Source organism: Kogia breviceps, chromosome 2 (genome assembly GCF_026419965.1).
Source record: "Kogia breviceps isolate mKogBre1 chromosome 2, mKogBre1 haplotype 1, whole genome shotgun sequence".
NCBI classification, from domain to species: Eukaryota; Metazoa; Chordata; class Mammalia; order Artiodactyla; family Physeteridae; genus Kogia; species Kogia breviceps.
The window spans coordinates 152,020,651-152,043,464 of NC_081311.1; the positions used below are offsets into that span (position 1 = coordinate 152,020,651).

The following is a 22,814-nucleotide window of genomic DNA, read 5'->3' on the forward strand; positions in this document are numbered from 1 at the left end:
AATTGATATAGCTAGTTAGTCTCACAGCACTTCAAGTATCATACATGTCCATTAAGGTCATCTTCAAACTACTGCACTTATTTCTAACTAATGGCACATTCACAGATCTTTCATTATGGGGAAGCTGTTACTATATGAAAATAGAATTTTTTTTTACTTTAATAGCAAACACTGAGAGGTTGCATTCTTATGCCTATAGTCCTGCTTAAGTTGGTTGTGATAAGAGAGAAAGTTTTTTCATTTGTACCAGATTTTATAGCACCATTAGTATTATGTTACATTTGGGTACAGAGTAGTGATTCTTGGGTGCTGCAGGGAAAAAAAGTCACTAATAAAGTGTTCAATGATGGTGTCAGAGATTACTAAGTAATCAAAAGCAAATTATTAATTTTTCTTTCTAGAAATTCAGGGCTCAGGGGGACCACCAAATAGATAAAGAACTCATGGCAGTCTTTGAGTGGGTGATGGAGATACAGACTGATGCCCTAAATCATTCTCTCTTCCTGTACAGGGAAAATTCCCCTCGCATAGACTGGTGAAAAGATGGAGTTCTCTGGGATGAAGAGAGCTGGATTTCTGCTTCAGCTCTATCTTTCACAGCTGCTCCCCTGGATAAGTGATTTTGTTTTGTGTAAAATAAGGCTAGTCTTACCTTTCACACAAGGTCATTGTAAACATTGATTAAGGCAGCTTTTTATGGATTAAGACAGTCAGTATAGATCTGACATATAGTATTTGCTAAATAAATGAGACTTCCTTTTTCTTTCATTTCCCCTTCCAGCTTTAGTACGTAAGGACCTTCTTCAACCCAACTCCCTCCTCCTATCCCCAAGTGTGGCTGTCAGTTGCTTGGTCATGAGCTCTTTTTGAGTTATTTTTGAGCCCAGCCTTAGTGACATTGAGCTGGGCTCTGAGATTGGACTTTTTAAAACTGAAAAAATTTTTTTAGTTTTTCTATAATTTGTTCTGTTATAGACCCAAAATGTACTAGTTATATAATTATACAGTGATTATAGTAGTTGGGTTTGATTTTTCCCCAAATACCAGACCCAAAGTTACAGAGGACTTTGTTTTAGCTTTGACAGTCCTCCTATAGACAATAGCCAATTAAATGGCACATGAACAGCATGAAAACATGATGACATAGATCTTTCTCAAACTAGCTTCTTAAGATAATACTCAGAACGGTTCATTCACATTCATAGTTTGTGTTCCTTGGTCTAGAATAGTTCCAACCACAACATTAATAACAAAATCAGAGTCCATTTCTACAAAGGAGCAAGATTAGAATGACATTCCTCTGTGAATTCTGGTAGTTGCACTTTGCATAAGCTGGTTTTAGTTCTTTGGTTGATTAACATCTATAGCAAAATTATTTCAGAATAATTTTTTTCTGTGAATAAATCTAAGTGTAAGCTGGTTTATAGTAGTATTTGAATGTAGTAGATACGCAAATGGTTGTAGATCAAAGCTAGTCTAAGTAATATTGGAAAGAATATTTTTTATAAATAAACCTGAATGCTAAATTCTGGTATATTTCTAATTGGATATTGTGGCTACATTTGAGTTTTGGAAAGTTTCTGAAGAGTTGAAGTTACTTGATAAATTAACTTTCAGAGGTCAAGATATGAGATCAATATTCTGGAAGTTCCATAAAAAGAACTTTATATCAATAAATAATGTTTCAGTATTTTTACTTCAACTTTTGCAAGCTGGAAGCTAGCAATTCTAAAATAACACACTTTAGCCTATACTAGCAATTATTATCTTTGTTTTGGCAATAAATACCTTCCTAAATGTCTATATTTTATTTACTGAAAACTCAACAAATGGTATCCTGGAAGGGAGAATTTTCAGGATGCTATTGTGGGTCGCAGCATGAGATTTTATATTATTACATAGTACCATGTAAAGACTTTCTCCTGAGAAGGAAGGAGCAGTAATTACTTCATTAGTTGCATAAGAGAGTCATAGGTCTGAAGCATAAATTGATTCTGATTCACCAAGGATATTATTAAGCTGTCAAAATCTGTCAATATGGAGTGTGACAACAACATGTAAAATACCATTAAAGGGTCATTAACAAGGTCTTCAAGCTCATGCTTAGCATTTTCTCTGAGTTCCTAATGGAGCTTTTCTCAAAACAGGATTTGAGTCAGATGTCTCATAAACTTTAATGCTGTTAAAAGTTTGCTATTGTAAAAAAGTGTGTCTTTTTTTGAGTTTTTTAGTTCCTATGTCAGCCAAAATGGAACAGCAGTTAAGTGCCAACCACAGAAGTTTTCAAATCTTGAGATTTACACCCATTATTTTTAAAATCTGGTAAGCTCTGAAGATGGGCTGCAGTTGGTACATACTGGTTTGTATGTAGAGACTTAAAACATTCCTTTGCCAACAACAGTCACTGAATTTTTGCCATTACTTTGATAGATTTTTTTTTTCTGTAGAAGAAAAGGAAGTACAGTTTGTAATGAAAATTTATTTATTTTTCATTACACTGTCAATTACTGAGATCTGTGTTATTTGCAAATGAGTGTCCAATAAGAAAGTTAGCGCAATGTTCTTTTCCTTTCTCTAGAAATATCTGACAACCACAGAAAAAAGAAGTGAGTCATTACCATTTTTCTTACTGCCATGAATATAACTCAAAATGCCAAATTGATTGAGTCTTAGCATTGTAGGTGATGGCAGCTATGATGCAAATAACTTAGTTCTTCATTTAAATGGCAGACAGGTAGAGATTAGAGCTATTCTATCATTTTAATCAACACTAAGAAGAAGTTATCTATGATGCATGGAATAATAAGTCACATTCTTTGAAAACAATAATAATAGTTGGAACTGTCGAAAAACTTTATGAAACTTTGAATAACTAAACAAAATTTCATATACTTGTTCCTAGCATTTAAAAAAAGATAACTAAGATATAGATTGGAAAAAAAAATAAACACCTGATGAGAATACATTGACCTGGGATGATCCAGATGGAATAGGCCCAGATTTAATTTATTTGATAAGATTCTGGGAGTTGAGACCATATTCACCTGATAGAAGCAGAAATCGGGAGGATATATACAATTGTCAAGTAAGGATTAATTATGAGTGCTGAGTCAAATAAAAGAGTGGAAATTGTATGATAACCTTGAAAATCAGAGTGAGCTGAACTTGGAAGGTAAGAGAGTTGTATACAAGAGTAATAATAGGAGGAGATTTAAAGCAATTAATAAGCTATTATGTAATGGCATAAAAATTTAGGTGTGATTTAATTTTTGAACATAAAAACAGAGCATAAGCCCTATCCTGAATGTTATCTAATAAGAAATTAATTAATTGATTTAACAAGACTGTACTGGTGTCATGACCACTGATGTTTAATTAGAAGCTGATTGCTGATTATGCCAGTTTCATACCTGGGAAGTTTCCAAGGGGATGCTCATACCTTTTGAAACTTATTTTCACTTTGAGAGTGATAATAATTATTTGCTGGCAGACTAAAAAGAAACTGGAGTCATAAAATGAAAACCTCTCTCTGCTCTGAGAAGAAATGAGAGATCTTTAGCACTGAATGTTTATCATTAGGGGCTAAGGTAGCCCATGTAAAATTTGAGAGAAGGCGTTATCAAAACTTTTTCATGTGCTGTTGATAATTAAGAGAAGGGCTTGCCTTGGCTGATCACATGCTGCGGGGATATTAAAACTATTCAACAACTTGTGCAATATGCTTACCAACAACTGGAGTAATGCCCACTGTAGACAACCACCGTGGTCCACTGATGCTTCCAGACTGAAAATCAGTTCCTCATGGCTGGCCCAGTATGTTTCAGGGTATGGTCTGGACCAAACATAGGCTCCATTCTAGGTGAGTGAGTATAAATTAAATGTTGGTTTCCTATCACTAAAAAGGTGAACATCACTGAACATCATATCTATATTAAGACAACAGTATGTCCACCTGCTTACCAGTGTCTGAAAGTGCTTGAATATGTGATAATTTCTGAGATGATGCTTATGAGGCAACATAAAAGACGGTGGCTAGCACAAAGCCTGCTTAATATCACTTAACATCACTTGTTTTCATGCAATAATCAGGGGTGTAGGCAATATGCTCCATTTTGTCAATTAAATTATTTTGTTAGTTGGACTATTTTTGCCAAAATTTTAAACATGTAACAAGTCAAATCAAGTAAAAATGAAATCTACCATGAATTTGTACCTTCCTGTTCTTAAACTAGTAAACTTGAGAAGATGTCATTCTTATTTTGTATCAGTAAAAGGAGGGATATTTGTATATATAGTTTATTTGGGTTAATAATATTTCAAAAATAAAACTTAAAAAATTTTGAGGATTGGGAATAAGAAGTAGTTTCTCATGGAAAGGAGGAGGGAAAGAAGAAAATAACAATAGACAACATCCATGAAATGGACCTGAAAGATGGTAATTATTATGGAGAAAAAGTTTGAGTTCTCAAAAGTCAGAGTTTTGGAAAACGATATCTACAGAGTATCTGGGATTTATTCCTTTGAACCAATGATTCAACTTGTGAAATTCTCTGTTTTGAAGTCCATTAAGGTCTCTCAGAAATATTCTTATAGGTTATTACAGACGGTTTTGGAGAGTTTCTCTCCTTTAAATTTCTTTCTCTTGACTTTGAAAATATTCAGCACTTTTTAAACTCATTACACACTTGTGGTCACTGACCTATTTATTGCCCAGGCAGGCGCGGATGTGCTTTAAGCCGCCACAGACACTGTTCACTCTGGGGACCTTGAGGGATCCAGAGGTATGACAAAGGCCCACAGGGGCCGGTGTGGTGGGGGCAGTTCAGGGAGCATGTGTGGTTTACATCATCCGACTAAGAAAGTACACTTCTTGTTATAAATAGAATGATGAGACATTTCATTTGTGTAGTAAATCACAGTTTCAAATGAGCTAGTTCAGATGTCACTTTTGCAAAGGCTTTATTTTTTCCTTCTTTAGTTTACTCCAGTAATTTACACATACCATTTTAATGATATTTTGTTCCATTTTATTCTATTCATATGTATCTTCTCCTCCACTGGGCTATAGTAAAAGGGCACGAGACATCTTTTAGTCATTTTTATATCTCCATATCTAGTATGGTACTTGGTATAGTGGTACCTTATAACATTTTGTTTGTTGTTTCTTTTGTGTGTTTTGAATAATGAACATAAGCTTTGCAATAGATAGAGCTGTTTTTCATAGGCTTTCTTGCCCACTTAAACATTAATGATTGTGACCACATAGAGGGGTGGGATAGGGAGGGTGGGAGGGAGATGCAAGAGGGAGGAGATTTGGGGATATATGTATACGTATAGCTGATTCACTTTGTTATACAGCAGAAACTAACACACCATTGTAAAGCAATTATACTCCAATAAAGATGTTAAAAAAAATACAAAACAGTAATGAAACTTCACATTTCTTTTTTTTATGGTAATTCTTTGTATTGCTTTATTGTACAATTGCAGTGCCCCCTTATCATCTTCTCGAATCTTCTTCCAAGTTGTGCTCACTTTAGACACACTGGAAAAGTAAATGATTATAAAGCAAACAATTAAAGCACCACAAAGAGCTAAGATGAATACATTACAGAAACATTAACAGTGCAAAAAAGAAATTTCTGTTAGTAGTGCTTCTCAAACCTGGCTATGCATTAGAATTGCCTGAGCCATGAACTTAAGATTTAAGGATGGCCCATGCCTAGTCACTTGGGTTTAATTGATCTAAAATGGGGGCCAGGGCTCTGTATTATTTTTAAAAGCTCACCGTTAAGTAATTCTAAGTGGATCCAGGCTTAAGAACCACTACACTTAGTACTTCATTTTTTAACAATATCCGCAAATATCAAATAAGGAGCCCCATGGTATATATGGCACCATCTTGGTTATTTATTAACATTAGACAAATTTCAAAGAACTTGAGGACACACTGCTATTAGTAGAAATCAATTAAAAAAATCCATTTTGTTAACAAAAATGTGATGTCGATTATCTCTCAAGAAGCTGGCCAATAATAAAAATCAATACTTACTTATGTCTGTTTTGCTTCAGCTATATTTCATGGACCAGTGTAAAGTAACACAAAGAGTACCTCTAAAAAATTTTTCAAAAAGCTGAAAATGAACCCAGTTGAGTTGGAGGCAATCTAATTCAATAGATTAGATAATCATCTTAATTCTCAGTTACCTCATCCTAACAGGTTTTCTTTGGTGGAATGAGATAGGGGAGTCAGTATAAGGTTTCTAAGAGACAGTAATAATCAGACCCATTTGTGGGTTTCTGTATTTTCATCACTGTCAAATTTACTGTCAAATTTGAAAATGGCCTAAAAAAATCAGAAATTATTTTATACTTTCAAGTGTGGCAAAAATCATAATGCCTATAGGACCTGTACACCAGACCTAGGCTGTTGTTTTATAGTTAAGACTAAAAGATGTAGCTTACCTATGAACAATTTCAGAACCAAAGGAACAAAGATCCCAATCTAACAGAAATAGTTTTCTAATAGCATAAATATGAAATTTGAAATAACTGGATTAAATGCATACTCTAAAAATTATCTTTCTTTCCTCTTGGTGACACATAGGTAGTAAAATACCAGCAACCAGACAAAAGTCATCACCTCAGTTAAACAATAGTGCAAGACTACCCTACTATATCTTTGCATGAGCTGGTGGTGCTGAGCCACCTAACAAAAATGTTCATGGGTTACACTAATGAACTCAAAATAACAATACTTACTTGATTAAGTCCATGTCACGGAGCTGTGTTAAAATATTTGCTAAGGGATGTCTGAGTCCCCTTCGAAAGAGTTCACTGAGAATATCTACACACTTTAGGCCTGTTTTCCTGCCGATTATATTCCGTAGTCCAAAATTTCCACTGGATATAAATTCCCTCAGCTTCTCTCAATCTATTTTAGGATTTCGTTTACCATTTTTTTTTTTTAATGTTGAACAAACCACTTTTTCAGAATGAAGAGCTGGCAGCAAGTTTTTGTTGGGATCTTGGTCTGCGCTTTGCATCCATAGTGGGCAAGATTGTGGACTGTCACTGAAATTTTCCACCAGGGGAAGGCTACTGTCTTCATGTTCATTGAGGCCTCTTTGTTGGAAAAATGAAGAGTAGCCACTGTCTTCATAAGGTCCACTGGTCTCTAGTTCTTCTATGTCATTTGAACTGTAAAGTGTCGTACATGTTGATTTTCCTTATTATGCCAGGGCTTGCTTTCAGTTTCAAGTTCTACAATCCTGGGGCTTGCAGTTGGTGACCCACAATCTGGTAACCTTTCATAGTCTTGAATGAAGTCTTTATAAGAATCTTCCAAATATGAAGTAGTGTAGGAAACTTGTATTCTGTCATCAGGCTTTACCGGTTTAATTCCAGAATGAACGTGGTAATAGTTAAAATCCCACTTCATTTTGATGCAGAAAGTGGGACTTTCTTCTTTACAACCGTCCGAGGGGCGAGGGCGCTGTAGCTGCAGTGGCAGGAACCTGAGGGCGCCGTGGGGAGCAGCTGCAGGGGCGCCAGCTCACGCCAGGGCAAGTGGGGTCCGCCTCAGGTGAGGGAACTGCACCCGCGGCAGAGAAGCAGGCCGCCCGCTTCTCAGAGCTCTCGAGACTTCACATTTCTGATTATGATTGTTAGTTGGGTAATCAAAATAGAACCATGTCATGTTCTAAGGTCAGTTCTATTTTTAATTGGATGCTTTCCTTAATTTGTGCTCATTTCTAAGTTTTTGAACTGTGTTTTTATGTTTATTCGTTTAAAATTTTCATTGTGTTTTCTTTTTATTAAGACTATAACCCCAATAACTCTTGTTTATTCCCCACAGAAATATGTGATGGTTATGTTCTAGTTTGTTGAAATTTTTAGTTAGTTAAAATTAGATTCTGGTGAAACTACTATTTGACATGGGGTAGAACTAGCATGTTGGAAACTGGGGTGTCTAATGCCTGCGTTGAGTACAAACCTTGACTTTTTTAAGCATAGAAGCAGCCTACGGATGTGCCTCAGACGCAGAAGACTTTGGGTTTTATCACCCGGTTAGACTCACAATAGGGAGGGTGTTGGTGCCCCAGGGTGAGTACTAAGTCAGTCTAATGGCTACCCCTCTAGCTACTGATATACAGGTGGCAAAGGAAAAAACTGTGAGCTATAATTGCAGAGTGCCCTCTTTTCCTCATCTTTTATGGAGAGTCTTCCAAACAGATATGGTGCTTGTTCTTTGCAGGGCAATATGCCCCCATTGGCTGTCGGCATGTGTTTTGAGCTAATTTAGGTTCACTGAACATACCTAAAAATCTCTATAGCTAAGCCCCTCATTTCTGTGTATGAGACTTTTTATTTTGTGAAATGGATACAGTAAGCAGGAAGAATAAAATACTCCTCAGGTAAGATTTCTACTCAGAAGCTTTTTCAAAGGAGGCTATGAATTATAATGCAAAAGGACATTGCACTCACTGCATGGTGATCTGGTTCTGAAAGCAAAGCCTTTCTTTGATAGCTAGAGGACAAGTAATTCTAAAGATCAAAAAACTTGTTATCATACTAAGAAACCTAAATCTGTGCCTGTGTATGTATTATTTTCGAAAATGTTCAGTTATGTATTATTCTCTGTCACCTCAGCATTCAAAAACTAAAATGATCCGTGGGATGGGGGGACAGTAATATCACTACAGCCCATCCTGGGCAGCCAGGTGGATTGTTTTTAGGCCACCTCAACTTATCCTTCATTGTCGTGCTAGCTCCTTTGAAGTAACTCTGAGATTTCTCTTTCTCTCTCCAGTGCCTGGAGCTTCTGGCAATGTGACAAGGTAAACAATTGACTACAACAGAAGTAGCAAACTGAGGCCTATGGGCCAAGTCTAGCCCTGGCCTGTGAGCTGAGCATGGTTTTCACTCTTTGAAAAACAAAAAAACAAATAAGAATCTGTGACAGAGACCATAGGTGGCCTGAACCTATGCCTAAAATACATACTGTCTGGCCTTTGACAGGAATGTTTGCCAACCATTGCCAGCCATCTGAATTTTATTCTGCAGTGGCCTTGCCATCCCTGCCTTCTTTCACAGATTCTTCTGACCTCCTCTTACTACTTCTTGTGCACATCTTGACCTTTAGTGCACCATCAAACATCCTTCAGTTTCTATTGATACAGGCTGCATCCTCCCGCTCCCCAATGCCTCTGTGTCTTTGCACATGCTCTTCCTGCTTTCTGGAATGTTCTCCACTCTACCCTGCATCTTTTGTGATCTGTAACTGTTGTGCAATTTATCTATTTTATCTTCACTTCTCTGAATAGAACAATGTACACAATGCTGATAACTAATGAATATTATATAATAATTAAACCTTATCAAATAAATAATGTTTAGCCAGAGAGAAAATTATAGATACTGGACAGAAAGCCAGTGACAAATTTGTGTTCCTGTTGTCATTGGTCATGTTGCTGTTGATGACAGCTCTCTTCTCACCCTGCCTTGGTTATTTACTATCAGCATAAATAATGCAGTATTTTTTTTTTAATCTTTCTTCTCTCATTTGTGTTTTATTGATATATTTTTTTCAAAGCACAGAAAAAAGATAAAGTCAAAGGTCTTGAAGATTAGTGGGCTAGTACACTAAGCAATGGTAGGGAAGGAAGATAACATTTCAGGAGAGAAAAAGCAATAGTAACAGCAAGTGATTTTTGCAAGGGGATATATGTATCAGATAATGTTTTTGTTATGGAAAAGAATTAAGATCACTAGCCACAGTTGGCCATTTTAAAGCCCTGGGTGTTGCTATGGCTACACTGAGGAACCTGTTATGGTCACCCTTAGAGTATACACAATGATAAAGGGAATTTAGTGCTTTTAGATACAAATATGAATGATAAAAAGTTTGTTTTTCAAATCAAAAGAAGGAAGTGAAAATGGATTTGTTTGTCTCTACCAGCTATGGGAATTAGAGGTTGGAAAAACTAAGATAATTGGCATATGTGTTAGGTTACAAAAAAGATGTGGTAATTTAGAACTAATCCCGAAAAAATGATATAATATTCTGTTGTGAAATCTTGATAAGAGGGGCAAAATGTAGTAGGGAATAAAGTAAACCTAGTACCATAGGTAAACAATACCCAAATTCTTAAATGACGGTTTAGAAATAATAAAATACAAAATTAAGTAACCTATTTGTTCCTAAACTTAAATCTTATGTTTGGAACATTCTTATAATTTCAAACTGTTCAAAAAGCAGTTCTTGTTCATTGCCTGCTTTCCCCTGACCTTTAAGGAATCTGTGATTAAACTCCACCTCCATATATTCTCATTTTAGAGCTATCCAGCAGAGCTGTTCTTTAGTCAATATATGCCTTCATCTCTTATTCTGACTTGACCTGAATTTCTTTTGTGATTTTTTTTCTCCTAGAAAACCCTCTTTCAACCTTTGGTATCAAAATCACTCCTTCTGTGGGCAAGTAAAATAGTAGCCAAGTGTCAGATTTCATTCACGTTACTCTCCTTGAAACTCCAGCTATCTCATTTACCTGTTTATCTCTTCAAAGTGGGAAGTAATCAGTATGGTCATTTTTATTATTAAGATTCACTTTTCATTATCATTTAAAAAACATCTAAAAGGATATATCGCTCACTGTCCTTTTGAGATGTGAGGTCAATAAGTTATTATGGGGGCTTCCCTGGGGGTCCAGTGTTTAATACTCGGCACTTCCATGAAAGCGTGGGTTCGATCCCTGGTCGGGAAACTAAGATCCTGCGTGCCGTGTGGTGTGGCCAAAAAGAAAAAAAAACAAAAAGTTATTATGTGGTGGGCACTAAGATAACACTGCATATTTGTTTTATTTTATTTACCTGACTTGGGAAACTTTTGGTCTCATTTAGAGAATATGAAAAAACCTTAACAAGGGTGTGTAAAACTAATTTTACTCAATATTTTGGTTCATATGTTTGCCAAATTGATATTGTCTAATTCAAAAGGAAAACATGTCAGTTTTTCATTTTATGTCCGATGGACCTTTATTGGGTACTAATCTCATTTTTGCTCTAAGTAATTTTATGTGTTCTGAAACTGAACTTTGCATTTAAATGTGGTTCTAAAATTCCTGGAATTTAGAGAAGAAAGTTTCAAACATTATCAATCACAGCTGTCTATATACCTTTTGACAACTTCTATTGTTCACAATATCAGTTAGGCTTAGTGAGCCAGGAAATGCTGCCCTTTCTTTTACACTTACCCTTTCAGGGGTGTATAGGTAAGGCCGTCATTGAGTTTGCCAGCATGCAGGCTCGTAATCATGGTCTGGGGGAAACCACTGATTCTTCCCTCCCTAGTCACTCTCTTTCAACTGACTGACCAAGAGTGGTCACCTTGACCTAAGGTCCGCTGGTCTGGGTAGTAACCTTTGTGTGCAATGACAGGAAGAGATGAGTTTGGAATATCAGATTCTCTTCCAGTACTTTTCAATATAAAACATGGATGATCCTTGCAATTAAAAATGGAGGATGAGGGGCTTCCCTGGTGGCGCAGTGGTTGAGAGTCCGCCTGTCGATGCATGGGATATGGGTTCGTGCCCCGGTCCGGGAGGATCCCACATGCCGCGGAGCGGCTGGGCCCGTGAGCCATGGCCACTGAGCCTGCGCGTCCGGAGCCTGTGCTCCGCAATGGGAGAGACCACAACAGTGAGAGGCCCGCGTACCGCAAAAAAAAAAAAAAAAAAAAAAAAAAGAGGATGAGATGAAAAGGATGCAAAGAGGGGAACTACATGGTAGGGTTGGGGCCATGAGGATTTATGAAAAAGTGAAATTATAATCTAGCACACAGATTTTTCCCAGAGATGGAATGAGAGACCATGTGACCTCTGGGCATGACTGAAAGGTCAGTCCACTAAGCTTCCTCTATGTTTGAGGCAATAGCTTTACAATCCTCTCTCCCCAGCCATTTCCCCCCCAGAGGTTACGCTGAGTTCCTTATAGGCTAAAGAAGTGACCAGAAACAAATGAAATTCTTGTCGTTTAGACCTTCCTCCCTGAGTGGGATATCAATGTGCCCCACCTTATGCTACTGCTACTGCTTTGTGCAGCCAGTGTGTGCCGTGAACAAGGATCTGACAGCGGCCGCGGTCCGTTCAGGGAATGTCATGGGCTTGCTGCTTTTCCTTGGACAGCTGGTCCCCAAAGAATTGTAGCACTGTCAAAATTTAAACATGGCTCAGCTCTCCTTAAATGTGCTTCTGTGAGAAACATACAGTCTCTTTGTTCTAAATAGATGATCGAACTATTTCTGGAATTGAATTGGATTACATGTGTATTTCATGCTTGGTTTCTCCTGTGTGAGGAAAACACCACCAGCTGAGTGTGCTTTTGGGGTATTTGAGGGGCAAAGGCCCTACTCTGTCCCCATCCTGATCGCTAACCTCCATGCTTGTACTTTGCTTGCTTGAAAGATATAAGCCCATATTGCTCGAGATACTTAAAATTGTTTAGGGAAGGTGTTGTCTTCTAGCTAACTACCCTCCAAGATATGGGCTTACTGGCTTTTCTTTCCTGTCTCCTGACACTCCTGCGCCTTTTTTCAGGGTTGGTGTGATATTATGATATAATAAAAAATAGGATATTTGATCTTTGTCCCTAGTTCCTGGCACAGAGCTCCTAAAACTCTTGTAATTTCCTGAGCGATGTGTCTTTTTGTATGCTAGTGAGATGACTGGTAGCTGGCAGTGCCTAGGTAGCTTCAGGATGAGGGCTGTTCACCAAAATGATCAAGGCACATTTAGAGGGTTGGAAGTTTCAGCCCCACTCCCTGACTTCTGGGAAGGGGAGAGGGGCTAGAGATTGAATTAACCACCAATAGTCAGTGATTTAATAAATCATGCCTGTATAATGGAACCTCCATAAAAACGCTAAACCACAGGGTTTGGAGAGCTTCTGTGTTGGTGAACACATCCACATGCTGGGAGGGTGGTGCACCCCAACTCCAAGGGGACAGAAATCCCTGTGCTTTGGATCTTTCTGGATCTCACCCTGTATATTTCATCTGGTTGTTCATTTGCATCCCTTATAGTATCCTTCACAATAAATGGGTAAATATAAGTAAATGTTTCCGTGAGTTTTGTGAGTCATTCTAATCTGGGGGAAGGTTTGTAGGAGCTCCTGACTTTGCAGCCAAGTTGGACAGACCCCCCCCCCTTTTTTTTTCTTCATGATACGTGGGATCCTAGTTCCCCGACCGGGGCTCGAACCTGTGCCCCTTGCAGTGGAAACACTCCCCACTGGACCACCAGGGAAGTCCTGGACAGACCCATTACTTATGACTGACATCTGAAGTGAGGGCTTTTAGACTGAGCCCTAAACCTGTGGAGCTGGACGTTAAATCCTGGTATTGAGTTAAGTTATAGGACACTTGGTGTTCAGAGAGTTGGAAAGTTGATCGACATGGGAAAAAAAAACCCTACACATTTGACTTCGGAAATGCTATGAGTAGAGAAATAGTTTTCCTTTAACAGTGAATATTTCTAGTGTACGAGTGGTTCTGGGCACATGGCAGACAGTACTAAACATGAAGAGGAAATCAGGTGGCAATTATATAATGAGCATTTTAATTAAATTTAGGAGTTGCATTCGTCCTGTGAGCTTCATTTTTCTTAGGAGGATTTCATTTTCTAGGTGCATTTATTTCATGGAGAGAGGTACTTAGTAAATATATATGTATAGGGATATAAATCATGCCCTTAAGTAGACATTGTGCTCATTTAATTCTTATAAGAATACTGCTGGGTAGGTATTCTTACCTGTATTTTCTGATAAAGAAATTGAGGCTTAGAGTCATTAATGGACACATCTCGAGGTCTGCTAAGAGGCAGATTTTTTTTTTTTTTTTGGAAAACCCACCGCTGCCCCTGCCAGCAGCCTCCCTGCCTCCCCTGGAGCCTCTAGCCCCACACAGAAAATGCCTGTCGCATCTGTCACTGGCCTGCATCAGCAGCACTTTGTCACCATGACACAAAAATCTCTGTCCTGTCTCTGGGCTCGTTGCACTAAGAGGCAGGTTTGAACCCGCATCTGAGCTTATTCCAAAGCTTGTAGTCTTTCCAGTTACCATAAAGATAAGGGAACACAAAAGATTTATCCTAGCATTAGTTTGCTGTGCCTTTAAATCTTCCATTTAGTTTCTTTCTTCTTTTTTGTAAAGTTAATAAAAAACTTAAAAACTCATGTTCACCAAAGGCATTTCATTTCTTAAAACAACAGCACCTGCACTGGAGGCATTGGTGATGAGTAACAGCAGACTTCTGAGGGCACAACTCATTGTTCCTAATCGGGTGATAGAAAGGATTTTTTCTGTTGCTTTGGCTCAAAGTAATTGCATATTTATCTATTTATCTGAGTAATTAATCAGAAACCCAAGTAGTCAAGGCAGCAGCTGGAATTCCCATGATGGACTTCCATGTTACATTCACCAGTTCTCAGCACTTTAAATGATTTTTTACCCAAGCAGTGTGAAACCCCATGAATCATATGACCAAGTACTAGCTATACTAGGGACTATTTACCCATCCTGGAGAATGCATTTCAGATGACTTTGCAGGAAATATAAAGAAAAATGATTACAGTAAAGATATTTTTAAACTGAAAAGCATTCAATAGTTTATGTCTCTACAATGACTTTTCCTAGGCCTTTATAGTCTAAAAGTAACATTTTATAGAAGCAACACGTGTAATGTTCTATTAATTTAATAAGAAAGAAAGCTCTGTTAAAGCATCTTTGTTTAAAAATGTGCATTTTAAAATAACTCACGATCAGCATAATGGCCATTTTCCTCAGCTGTCTGTGGATGCATAGGAAACAATGACAGACCCATGGTGTCTACAAACCTAGATTCGAAAAACAGAACTGCCTTTGACCAAAATGTTGAATGGCAGTGTTTAAAAAATAAACCAATGTTTATTTTGAATGGAAAACTGTTTTTGAAGACTCAAAATGAATTACATTTATCAGTAATTAAAAATTCAATTATTATTGAGTTTCCTAAAGTATCCATAAGGACCAAATTTGCTGAAGTTCAAGGAACTTGAATTTTGGAAGCTGTGAGCAAGGCTTGAAAGGCTACCTCTTTCTATTTTTTATGTTTTTATATATATTTTTTTATTGGAGTAAAATTGCTTTACAATGTTGTGTTAGTTTCTGCTGTACAATGAAGTGAATCAGCTATATGTAGACCTATATCCCCTCCCTCTTGGACTTCCCTCTCCCCCCCCCCACCATCTAGGTCGTCTCAGAGCACTGAGCTGAGCTCCCCATGCTACATAGCAGGTTCTCACTAGCTATCTATTTTACACATGGTATTGTATTTATGTCAAACCGAATATCCCAATTCGTCTCACCCTCCCCTTCCCCCACTGTGTCCACATGTCCGTTCTCTACCTCTGTGTCTCTGTTCCTGCCCTACAAATAGGTTCATCTGTACCATTTTTCTAGATTCCACATATATGTGTTAATATATATTTGTTTTTCTCTCTTTGGCTTACTTCATTCACTCTGTATTAGAGACTCTATGTCCATCCACATCTCTTCAGATGACCCAATTTCATTCCTTTTTATGGCTGAGTAATATTCCATCGTATATATATACCACATCTTCTTTATTCATTCATCTGTTGTTGGACATTTAGGTTGTTTCCATGTCCTGGTTATTGTAAATAGTGCTGCAATGAACATTGGGGTACATGTGTCCTTTTGAATTATGGTTTTCTCAGGGTATATACCCAGGAGTGGGATTGCTGGGTCATATGGTAGTTCTACTTTTAGTTAATGAAAATAAAAACAAAAATAAACAAATGGGACCTAAAGAAACTTAAAAGCTTTTACACAACAAAGGAAGCCAGAAACAAGATGAAAAGACAACCCTCAGAAGGGAAGAAAATATTTGCAAATGAAGCAACAGACAAAGGATTAATCTCCAAAATATGCAAGCAGCTCATGGAGCTCAATATAAAAAAAACAAACAACCCAATTAAAAAATGGGCATAATACCTAAATAGACATTTTACCAAAGAAGACATATAGATGGCCAAGAGGCACATAAAAAGGTTCTCAACATCACTAACTATTAGAAAAATGCAAGTCAAAACTACAATGAGATATCACCTCACACTGGTCAGAATGGCCACCATCCAAAAATCTACAAACAATAAATGCTGGAGAGGGTGTGGAGAGAAAGGCTACCTCTTATATATGTATATTGTGTTAGGCCTGCATGATGTTTTATAAATAAAAAGTCAATGGAAGAATTTCACATAAAAGTCAGGATTTTTGGCTTCTCTTAATAAAAATATCAAAAGATGTGGCAACACAGAGTCTATTGTCCCTTTCAGTTGAGGTGTATGCTTTCCATTCCTTATTCTCTTGCACATAGCATGTATGCAAATTCTCTTCTACAGCTGACTTAACTCATTTTAAGTTACCTGACTAGCAGTGTAGGCATGTGAGTTTCAGCCTATATTCTAAGCTCTGCCTGCTGCTAATTCCCAAACCACATGACTTTTGCCTTTCAAGATACTCTCTCAGTCCTCAGGAGATGATGATGGTGATGATGATGATGATGGCTTTTGAAATTTTGTTCTATTTGTTAAGATCCCAGAGACTTTTTGAAGTCATACAAACTTTAAAAGGAAAGAGACATTGACTTAAATAAAATAGAAAGTATTGATGCTAAGATTATTAAACTTGGTAACATTATTTGTTGTGAGAGATTTATGTGTTAAGAAAGGTTTGGAATATATGAGGAGAATCCCAAACAACCTCGCTTATATAAAGAAATTAGCTGCTATTAAGATTGGGATTATAACGGGAAATTCTATGCTATAGTTTTGTCTTCCTCAGCTCCTCCACCCTTTACTGTGCCCCCCACACCTGCCCAGCAAATGAATAAGGCCAAAGAAAAACAAGATCCATAGTAATGGATGTGGAAGTAGAAATTCATCTTCCTATATTTATCATGTTAGAACTGGTTTAGAATAGGATAGGTTGGTAAGATTTAGCAAATAAAAATACAGGATGTCTAGTTATCTGAATTTCAGATAAACAAGAAACACTTTTGTAATATAATTATGTTCCATGCAATATTTAGGGTATATGATATGGTCTGAATGTATGCCCCCCAAATTCATATGTTGAAATCCTAATGCCCGGAGTGATGGTATTACGAGGTGATTAGGTCATGAGTGTGGAATCTTCATGAATGAAATTAATACCTTCATAAAAGAGGCTCCAGAGAGCTAGCTCATCCCTTCCATGTGAGGACCAGAAAGAGGTCAGCAGTCTGAAACCTGGAGAGGATCTTCACCGAAACCATGCTAGCACCCTGGTCTTGGACCTCCAGCTTCCAGGACTGTGAGAAATACATTTCTGTTGTTTGTAGCCACCTAGTCTGTGGTATTTTGTTATAGCAGCCCAGATAGACTAAGATAGTAGTATACTTACACTAAAAATGTTCATTTCTTATCTGAAATTAAAAGTTAAGTTGGTCTCCTGTACTTTATCTGGCAACCTTAGAAGAGGGGAAAGATGCTTCATCAAAGGCTTGGTTATTTCCGCAATCAAGGTTTAGTCAGCAGATGGAAGGCCAGAGAGGGCCTGTTCCCAACCTGAGAACCTGAATATCAGATATGCCAAGTAGAGAAGGCATTTTTGAATATTTCAGGCAGCAGGAAATCAGACTAGGTTCAGGCTAGTAGGCAATAGGTTGAGAAGCTTGCAGATTTTAAAGATAGGTGTGTGTTAAAGTCCTGCCTGGAACGATAGTAATGATGATGATGATGGTATCTAATGCATGAGCTTTATTACATGCCAGACATTGGCCTGGATGCTTCATATATTAACTTTAATCTTCATAACAATCCTGTGAGATAGATACTATTATTATCTCCTTTTTATAGGCAAGGAAACTGGGTACCAAAAAGTGAATTAATTTGCCTAAGTGACCAAAATGGCAAAACCTGGGTTTGTGTTTCATTACTTATGAGGTTAAGTGATAGAGAATATCATATAATTATGTATTGCATACTACGTACTTTATAAATATGTCATGTAATTTTTGAAGCAACCCCATGAGGTAGACGTTATTCCCAAAGATTAAAAATAATCTAAGCATTGTTTTTAGGGGTAGAAATTGTTAGAAGTATTTTTAATAATACAAACTTCCTACAAACCACTACCACTGCAGTGAAGAGATGCTCAGAGTATATTACTTTTCAAGCACCAGAAATTACACTGAGTTTTCTACTTTTAGAAAAAAGAAGATAGGGATGGGAAAAGGAGGAAGAAAAAAAAACAGAGCAAGTTTATATCATAAATGATTTTCAGTTTGCCTCAGGTACAGATTTAAAATGTGTTGATATTTTTAATACCAGTCATATATTATGACTCCGTATTTTACAGAGCTCAACGTTCACCCAACACTGCTGTTTATATAAACACACATATACACATACATATAAACACATATTTATAAACTTATTTTTTAATATGTACTATATGTATATATATTCTAGTATAAAGACAGTTCTGTACAAATGTGAGTGCTCTTATCTCCTTGACCTTGTAATGCCAGGAAACTTAGGGAGGGTGAACACCCATGAAGAAGGAAAGATGGGAGAGTTGAGACTAGCTCACTGGTGGTATTCCACCAATGATCTTGGTAACCCAATATGGCATTGTCAGTGGTATTACCAGAGGCAATATATTCCACTGCCTCTGGATAAACAAAAACTTCATGTGGGTACCTCAGAGTCTACTTTTATTAAAACTGACTAATTTCTTAAAGATAGAATCATATTTCTGATTCTATATTTTTTTCACCTACAAGAGCAGGGTTTTATTATTTTCATTTGCCATTATGCTGTAAGATCTCATGAAAATTATGAGTGACTCCGTTCTCTGGGCCAGACTGACATGCTTTTAATTGCAAAGAGAAGTAAGTATCAGGACAGGAACAGACAAAAACTGGTCAAAGTCTTCATATGACCTTTGATTCCCTCTTTTTAATGAAGTACTCAAAGCCTACTTTTAGCTATCTACTAGCAAGTGAAAGATTTCAACTGTCTGAGGGTCCTATGTCAAGCCTTGTTAAATGCTAATGTTTGCAGTGGAAGTCAGAGGGCAACACAGAAACTGACTGCTGGATACTTGTGGAGAATTTCTGGACTCTCCTTCTCTAGCAACTTATTACAACCTTTCCAAGGTCCAGAGATGGTAGAGGCTGTGGCCAATGAAGAAATCTTGAGACTCTCTAGGTCTTAATCCTACTGGCTCTTTCTGCTGGGCTCAAAAAACGGCAAAGTGCAATGCCTTTAAAAAAGGACAAGCATTTGCTTATATAGTTTGGGGCAACTGATATGTTATAGGTGAAGTATGCCTAAGTCAGGGTGTGGGATTTATGTATGTCATTCATTCGCCCTCAGGAAAACATGTAAAAATCTTAAATGAGAGAATGCAGTGATCTTAGGCAATCCATCCTGGGGATAGTAATTATAAGTTACTAATATTCTCTTTTCCCTTAATCAGGAAAGAAACATTATATGGCATGGGCATAGGGGGTTCAACTCCACAGGTGAGCATCTCCCTGCCCGCCACCCTAAACTCCCTATTATACTTTAGTATTGTTTTACTCATGAGAAAATTGAGGCTTAGAGAAGTCAAATGAACTTGCTTAGGATCATATACTTGCTTAATGGTAGGACTCCTCAGATTTTTTTAACTCCAAGGCCATGTGCTTTTCCTGTATATCATTTCCTAGGACAAATTGCTCAGTCTTCACAGCTCCAGCTTCTTCACCAGTAAAACAGTGATGCTATTACCTGCCTTGATGGGCTGTGGTGAGGATTAGAGATAACTGGTATAAAGTTTCCAGTGCAATGACAGCCCTGGGTTATGCTCAGTAAGTTAGAGCTTTTACTGTTATTAAGCAGGGAAAAAGTAAGTGTCCCAAAGGTAAGTGGGCAAAACACAGTGTCAAGAAAGTCCAGTAGGAGGCACTAAATAGAGGTCTACCTAGGCAATAGTTTCATGGAGTGTGAAAACTATAGTAGGAGCATTTAGCTCATAGAAGGGCTAGACTGAGAATAAAAAGGGGAATGGCCTACTTTAGCGAGAAATGAAGGCAGGAACCTACAGAGATGACTAAACTTACTCAATCCAGAATGAATTTGACCTTGAATGAATTTTCTTGGAAAAAATGGAACACACCCCTATAAGTCCATTGATACTGTCATATTGTTCAAGTATTTGCTAAATAATTGAATTGATTAAATTAAAATATATTTGCTAATAAAATAATCTAATTGTTTTTTTAAACCACAAGCATGAGAACAACAGAGGTCACTGGCTTTCTTTTATCATGGTCTGGATTTGGGATTGAAATCATTGTTAATTTGTTATTTCACATGCAATCAGGACTAGAATTTTTCTTTAATTTTTTTATTCAGTGTAATACAGGTTCGACATTAAAAAATAATGATGATGTATGACAGCAGCAAGAATACTTTTGTATGTGACTATATAACCTGTCAAAGAATTTGCTTCAGGCCTTTCTGAAGTGCTGTCATTTTCATTCACAATAAAGGCCCTCAAGCCCCTCACTGTCCCACAATAAAGGCTGTCACCCAGTCAGCACAAATTTCATCTGTGTATGAGTTGGCTTTGATACTGCTGATGCATGTCAAACTCTTGTTAAATTCACTGTGGGTCAACTACCTAAATGTTTCTTCTCAATGATTCAGTCATGAAGCACAAGGCCCTGAAATACCTAAAGAAGTGTGGTAACCGGTATCCTCTTGATAGATTTGTTAGGAGCCTGATGAATGGGGGTAGGAGTTGAATTTAACACAAATACCAATAAAATTGAAGTAGTGAAAATCTTATGAGTTTATTTTGTATATTTGCATATTAGTCGAAAGATACTTGGTTTGATTTGTAACTGGCACTTTTCTGGATAAAATGGGATGGTTTTAGAGACTTACTGAAAAGATTCAAATTGTTGTTCATTTATTCATTCGTTCATTCATTCATTCATCCATTTGTTCATCAAACTTCTTTGAGCCACATGCTTTTCTAAGCATTGAAAGTGAAAAGACAACTGAGACTAGGCCTCTGTCCTCCTGGGTCTCACAGACTATTAGAAAAAGAAATTTCACTGAATTTAAAAAATTAGCATTATTCTGTTTTTGAAGTTTTCCTTTTCCTTGATTTTTTAAAACAATTTTCCTTTCCTTGTTGAATAGGTATAATGGATGAATTGTGGAGTACTTTAGAAAGCCTGAAAGAACAGAAATAGCAAAGATAATGTTTATAGACTGTTCATCCAGCCATTCTTAAAGCACTTAGAGACACACATGCTTTTCCTTTAAACAAAAGTGTGATTTTGGTAGAAAAATTTTCTAGATGTAGAAATGCATGGTCAAAACCCTGAACATCTTTAAACATTTAAAACGTACCATCAAATTGCTCTCCTAAATCAGTGTAGCAATTTGTATTCCCATCAGCACTATGTATAAGTGGTTGCATTTCTGAATTTGCCAAAATGAGATATTATCATTAAAAAAGTCAATATGATAGGTGAGTTCTTTCAATTTTACAGATTCTTAGTATAATCCTTGGATTTCTGATTGCCTATTGGTTCTCTTTTAGTTAAGATATTCTTTATCTATGATGCTTATCTTCCTGCTTGCTACCCCTTTGTTATCCAGAGTTGTTCTGGGTCCTTGAGATCTGCTTTTGTTGCTGTTGGTAATTGTTTGTCTCTCGGTTTTATCTTATGCATGCAGTAGATTTTTCCCTCACTTGCTCCTTTTTCTACTCAGAAAGAGGCCTGCTTATAGGAATGCCACCATAGCTAGGATAGACTTCTACTCTATCCTTTCATTAATCTGTTGAAGAGTCAGTATTTAATGCTCACTAACTTGTGCACAACTTTCTAGGAAAGTAAAATCCAGTCCCTATAATCATTCAGTCGATTGTCCATGGCCTTCCTAATCGGAAAAATGCAGTACAATTATTTTGATCAGGAAAACAGAAACCATTCAAAGTATTTCAGGCTGGATGGGATTCAGTTCAGAGATTTATAAACTCACGTAACTGTTAGAAGGATTAGAGAAGCAAAGGTCAACGACCATATAGAATATATAGGAACCATGTTTTCTATGTAGAATATTTCTATTTGATGATACACTTGGTTAGACTAAGGTCATTTCCATAGTGAATTTTCATCTATTTATTTGTCTGTTTGCATTGCAGATAGTGCTTAGTTCTTTTTATGAGTCACATTTTCTCTTAGAGGCTGTAAGCATTTTTGTTAAAAAACAAAAAAAGCCACTTCACCTCCTGGCACACTAAGGTTGGTCTCTGTGCTGCTATTGCTATTTTCTGACAGGCAATAGCAATATTATATTTCTTGAAGTTGTCTTCGTGTGCTTTTATGCCGCTCCTCCAGTCCTTGTGTGCTGTCATCCTGATTCAAGTTGCTGAGCCATAGCTTCTTGATATCTGGCTTGAGTCCATCCTCCTCTAACATACACCCTCTGATGGTGACTTGCAGTGAGCAAATCTTCAGTGCCATGAACTGGCTGTGCTCCAGGCCTCAGCTGCTGATAAATCTGCCTTGGCATTTGATGTTAAGTATAGCTCTCAGACGATAACTACGTTTTTTGAAGCGGCATGCAACATTTTGATAGGCTGTTATTATAAACCAGAACCTAAGACTAGAAACAGGAATGGGGAGAAATTTTCCATGCATAGAAGC

The 22,814-nt window shown here is 37.2% G+C and overlaps 1 pseudogene; it reads right to left on the minus strand.

Annotated features, from left to right (window-relative positions):
- Nucleotides 1-2,500: 2,500 nt before the first annotated feature.
- Nucleotides 2,501-7,553, minus strand: LOC131750412 (F-box only protein 5-like; annotated as a pseudogene).
- Between the last annotated feature and the right edge of the window lie 15,261 nt (nt 7,554-22,814).